The sequence below is a fragment of the Frankliniella occidentalis genome, unplaced genomic scaffold (assembly GCF_000697945.3).
Source record: "Frankliniella occidentalis isolate FOCC.00 unplaced genomic scaffold, Focc_3.1 Scaffold217, whole genome shotgun sequence".
Classification (NCBI taxonomy): Eukaryota; Metazoa; Arthropoda; class Insecta; order Thysanoptera; family Thripidae; genus Frankliniella; species Frankliniella occidentalis.
In genome coordinates this window covers 370,039-374,452 of record NW_026267343.1, presented here as the reverse complement: position 1 = coordinate 374,452, position 4,414 = coordinate 370,039, and the positions used below count along the sequence as shown (strand labels likewise).

Below are 4,414 nucleotides of genomic sequence, written 5' to 3'. Positions count from 1 at the left end.
AATAAATTGGAAAGTAACTGTGACGAAGGACTGACATTACAGAAAAGACAACAAACCTTGTCACACCGACAGATATAGATCCAGCTCTTGGGATGAGATATTGATGTGTAATGCTCTGGATTACTCTTGTCCTGGCTGACAGCTGGACTCCCAATCTTGTCTGTACCGTGAAAGGGTGTGTAATCAAAAGCATGTATGAGTACTTGCACAATAAATCAGCAACTTAACAATAGCTTATCCAACTGAAAAAAGAACTCACATTGATGTTCTTGTCGACATTGACATCCACATCCACACCAAGGCAACAAGACAATTGTCTTCGATCGATCTTTGAAACAATTTCTCTTTTGTTCACAATCTGCTGAACAATTAGTCTGCAATAAGAAAAGAAAGCAACAGAAATTTAACTAAACATAAGAGTAGCAATAAGTATTATACATGCCTCATTAGAAATCAAAATAATACCAACTTTGCATTCTCAAAGTGATAGACTTGAGCACTCTCTAAACCACAGATTCCGTTTCACAACTTTGTTGGAAATGACATCTTGATTCGATTTGCCCTGTGGGCGCAGCACAGTTCTTGAAGATTGACTTCCTGAATCCCTCCATAATAAATTGTGCACAAAAGTAACACGGAACACACCACAGAACCACCCCCAAAACCATACTTTAGAACCCATTCCTTCTGCTTGAGGTGAGACCATTCCCATTTGCTTGATGGAAAATGAAATGAAGATTTTCTTGACAAGTCCCTCCGGGTTGTCAGTAATGTAACACCCATACAAAAGCCATCCGAACATTGCCCAATCAATCCTTCACTTGAGGGGCGTAGGTGTGTAAGACAGAGACATTCTTCCAGTGACCTTGAGGATCCCATTTTAGAAGTACTGGTGGCAAACGATTGAAGGTGGAGGTGTGAGGAGATGTACTTTCAGACAATAGGCTTCTAGAAAACCCTCTAGAATATTCCATGCACAAATACAACTTCAGCACCATTTACAAGAAACAAAATCAAGATGATACCACCAATACCACCACCCACACTCCCTTCTTGTTTGCTTGAAGTTTTTAACAACCCAAAACACCGATGACAATTATTCTTGAGAAGAGCCGCCTCTGAAAGATGTCTCTGCTGGCAGACGTTTCAAGTCAGAGGTAGGAGAAGATGTACTTCTAGAAGACACGCTATTGAAAATAAATGTGAAACACCCCATGCATAAAGGCAACACTAAACACACAACACCACTTCCAAAACAAAACAAGCAGCCACTCATATCCGATTCATTTTACTTGAAGCGAGTCCCATTCCCTTATCCCCAATAGACGATGGAAGTGAAGAAAATCTTGACGAGTCTCTCTTGATTCCCAGAACCAACGCACAAGTACAGGAGCTTTATAAAAACAATTGTCAATAAGACACAAATTTATTCACAATCACTGCACTACCTTCATGGTATGTTACGAGGATAGAAGTTGTTTATCATTGGGCAAAACTTTCAGCCCTCCGACCCACCATATGCTGACACACTAGTTACACCACGACAAACGGCTAGAGAGTGAAGGAGAGGTGAAACTTGGAGAGTGTGATTGGTGAGTCCTGTAAACAGAGGAAGCATTACAAAACCTGGTAGTGTACGAGCAAGAAGTTGTGCAGGCAAAGCTCCTAATTACCTAGCAACTCACTTTTGTTTGCATCGAGTACATTGAGCATTGGAATGATCTTGTGGTTCTAATGGTTCTAAACCTCATCGAATGGAACCGAATTAACACAATCCGGGGCACATTTCCCACGCTCCACGCGAGTTGCAATACTTGACAGCATCTTCTGGTGAAGAAAAACAGTGAGAAGATTAGAGGTTAGATTTACACTAAATTAAACTGTAGGCTAACCGTCTACAACAAATGAGGTGTGCTTGACGATTAAAACGCAAGTCGGAATGCCGCTTGAATGCAAGAACCAGCTCAACAAATGCACTAAGTTACTCACAATTGCACTTACTTTTCTGTAATAACAAGCTCAGCTAGACGTAAACGTTATTTTCTCTGTTTTACTGCGGGTTGCGGCGATAAACAAGAACAAAATAAATAATAACTGAACACGCAGCATACCAACTTTGAGAATAAAAGTTGCCTTCATTAACTAGAATAATTAAATAAAGAAACCTTAATATTTTTGTTAATAGCAATTTTTTTTATGATAGCAAATTGCCATGTGATCTGCACTATTTTGTAGTTTGAAATTCCTTCGTCTAGCTGAGCTTGTTATTACAGAAAAGTAAGTGCAATAGGGCAGGTGCACTGCCGTTTTGCGAGTCACTAGCTGTGATGGGACCCATAACGTTCTCTTCCATCTGGGGATCAATGTGCGGGAAGCTTGAATTCCGCCACTTAAAACGGCTGATTTGTACTAAAATTCGTAATTTTGATGATCAATTTATCACTCACGTCCAAAAAGAGTAACGAAGAAATATCCTTACCACTCGAGATCAGCTTCTGGCCAGATATTATAAAAGTCTCTAACCTCAACGCGAACTCTTGCTACGGCGGGTGCGCCGGCAATATGGCGGCAGCTCAAACGGGGGGATGAGGCACATACAACGAAAATTGTCTTTTATCGCATGTATGCACAAATTTTGTCAAATATATTAACGTGGTAAATAGAATTAATAGTAAACAATGAATTTCAAACACACGCTAAGCGGAGAATGTCGACAATGATTCAATATCAACCGGGGATCAACTCTAGGCGACATGGCCTCATTCGAATGTTCGCGCTGTTTTGATCCCCAGATGATCGTCGCTTGTCCCGATGTGCACCTGCAGGAGATCTAGAGTTGAGAGGGATAGGAAAGGGTCTCAGCGGGGTTTTACAGGCCGCAATAACGGAACGATTACATGAAAATTGGTTGCTTAGATTTCAATGCCACCGGGATTTACTAGTTCAGAGAAGATGAATGCTGGGGCACTCGCAGCTTAAAGTGCAATTGTCATCGATAAATTTAATGTAAATAACTTTTTAAAACTGTCTATCTGAATCCGTTGCTTTCGACGATGCTCGGCAGTATCCATGGGTGGGGGTAGGCTGGAGGGTGGTGGAGGGGAAGGGTGCGGTAGGGACAACAACCAGACGACGACGACGCAGGCCTGAACGCTTACGAGAGCTACTATTTCCAGTCAAACGGGATGTTTCCGTCTTTATGTAGTAAAAGAAGCCTATATGCCCAAGGAAAAATTAATCGTGGATTCCCTGGATACGAAGATGTCGAATATAGTTCTCTAGTTTTCTTGTAAATCGTTCTGTCGCCGCACTGAAACCCCTGTAGGGGTTATGGTCTCTTTCCTCCCCCACCATCCCCCACCACCCCGCTCATCCGCTCAAGCAAGTTGTTGTTTCTCGTAGAAGGCGTGTGCTCGATTCTTCCAAGCATCGTCGAAAGATCGGCTCCTGTGTCCAGTCCCCTAACAGATGTACGTCTCCTGGCACCTGCCCTATTGTGAGTAACTTAGTGCATTTGTTGAGCTGGTTCTTGCATTCAAGCGGCATTCCGACTTGCGTTTTAATCGTCAAGCACACCTCATTTGTTGTAGACGGTTAGCCTACAGTTTAATTTAGTGTAAATCTAACCTCTAATCTTCTCACTGTTTTTCTTCACCAGAAGATGCTGTCAAGTATTGCAACTCGCGTGGAGCGTGGGAAATGTGCCCCGGATTGTGTTAATTCGGTTCCATTCGATGAGGTTTAGAACCATTAGAACCACAAGATCATTCCAATGCTCAATGTACTCGATGCAAACAAAAGTGAGTTGCTAGGTAATTAGGAGCTTTGCCTGCACAACTTCTTGCTCGTACACTACCAGGTTTTGTAATGCTTCCTCTGTTTACAGGACTCACCAATCACACTCTCCAAGTTTCACCTCTCCTTCACTCTCTAGCCGTTTGTCGTGGTGTAACTAGTGTGTCAGCATATGGTGGGTCGGAGGGCTGAAAGTTTTGCCCAATGATAAACAACTTCTATCCTCGTAACATACCATGAAGGTAGTGCAGTGATTGTGAATAAATTTGTGTCTTATTGACAATTGTTTTTATAAAGCTCCTGTACTTGTGCGTTGGTTCTGGGAATCAAGAGAGACTCGTCAAGATTTTCTTCACTTCCATCGTCTATTGGGGATAAGGGAATGGGACTCGCTTCAAGTAAAATGAATCGGATATGAGTGGCTGCTTGTTTTGTTTTGGAAGTGGTGTTGTGTGTTTAGTGTTGCCTTTATGCATGGGGTGTTTCACATTTATTTTCAATAGCGTGTCTTCTAGAAGTACATCTTCTCCTACCTCTGACTTGAAACGTCTGCCAGCAGAGACATCTTTCAGAGGCGGCTCTTCTCAAGAATAATTGTCATCGGTGTTTTGGGTTGTTA

At 42.2% G+C, this 4,414-nt stretch overlaps 2 long non-coding RNA genes across 6 annotated transcripts; one reads left to right on the top strand and one right to left on the bottom strand.

Moving 5' to 3' along the window:
* Positions 1-53: 53 nt before the first annotated feature.
* Positions 54-2,093, bottom strand: LOC113216967 (uncharacterized). 2 transcript variants are annotated; one of them, XR_008011763.1, is made up of 5 exons: positions 2,002-2,093; positions 1,686-1,827; positions 470-1,599; positions 260-374; positions 54-160 (listed from the first exon to the last, which is right to left on the bottom strand). It is a non-coding gene; the product is annotated as an uncharacterized LOC113216967 (long non-coding RNA). The 2 variants fall into 2 exon arrangements; XR_008011764.1 differs by lacking the exon at positions 2,002-2,093 and adding an exon at positions 1,893-1,992.
* Positions 2,094-2,249: 156 nt separating this feature from the next.
* LOC113214922 (uncharacterized) lies at positions 2,250-4,078 on the top strand. 4 transcript variants are annotated; one of them, XR_003303868.2, is made up of 3 exons: positions 2,250-2,277; positions 3,659-3,800; positions 3,887-4,078. It is a non-coding gene; the product is annotated as an uncharacterized LOC113214922 (long non-coding RNA). The 4 variants fall into 4 exon arrangements; XR_008011766.1 differs by lacking the exon at positions 2,250-2,277 and adding an exon at positions 2,743-3,496 and having other exon boundaries at positions 3,662-3,800; XR_003303867.2 differs by lacking the exon at positions 2,250-2,277 and adding an exon at positions 2,744-3,496.
* The last annotated feature ends 336 nt before the right edge of the window (positions 4,079-4,414 follow it).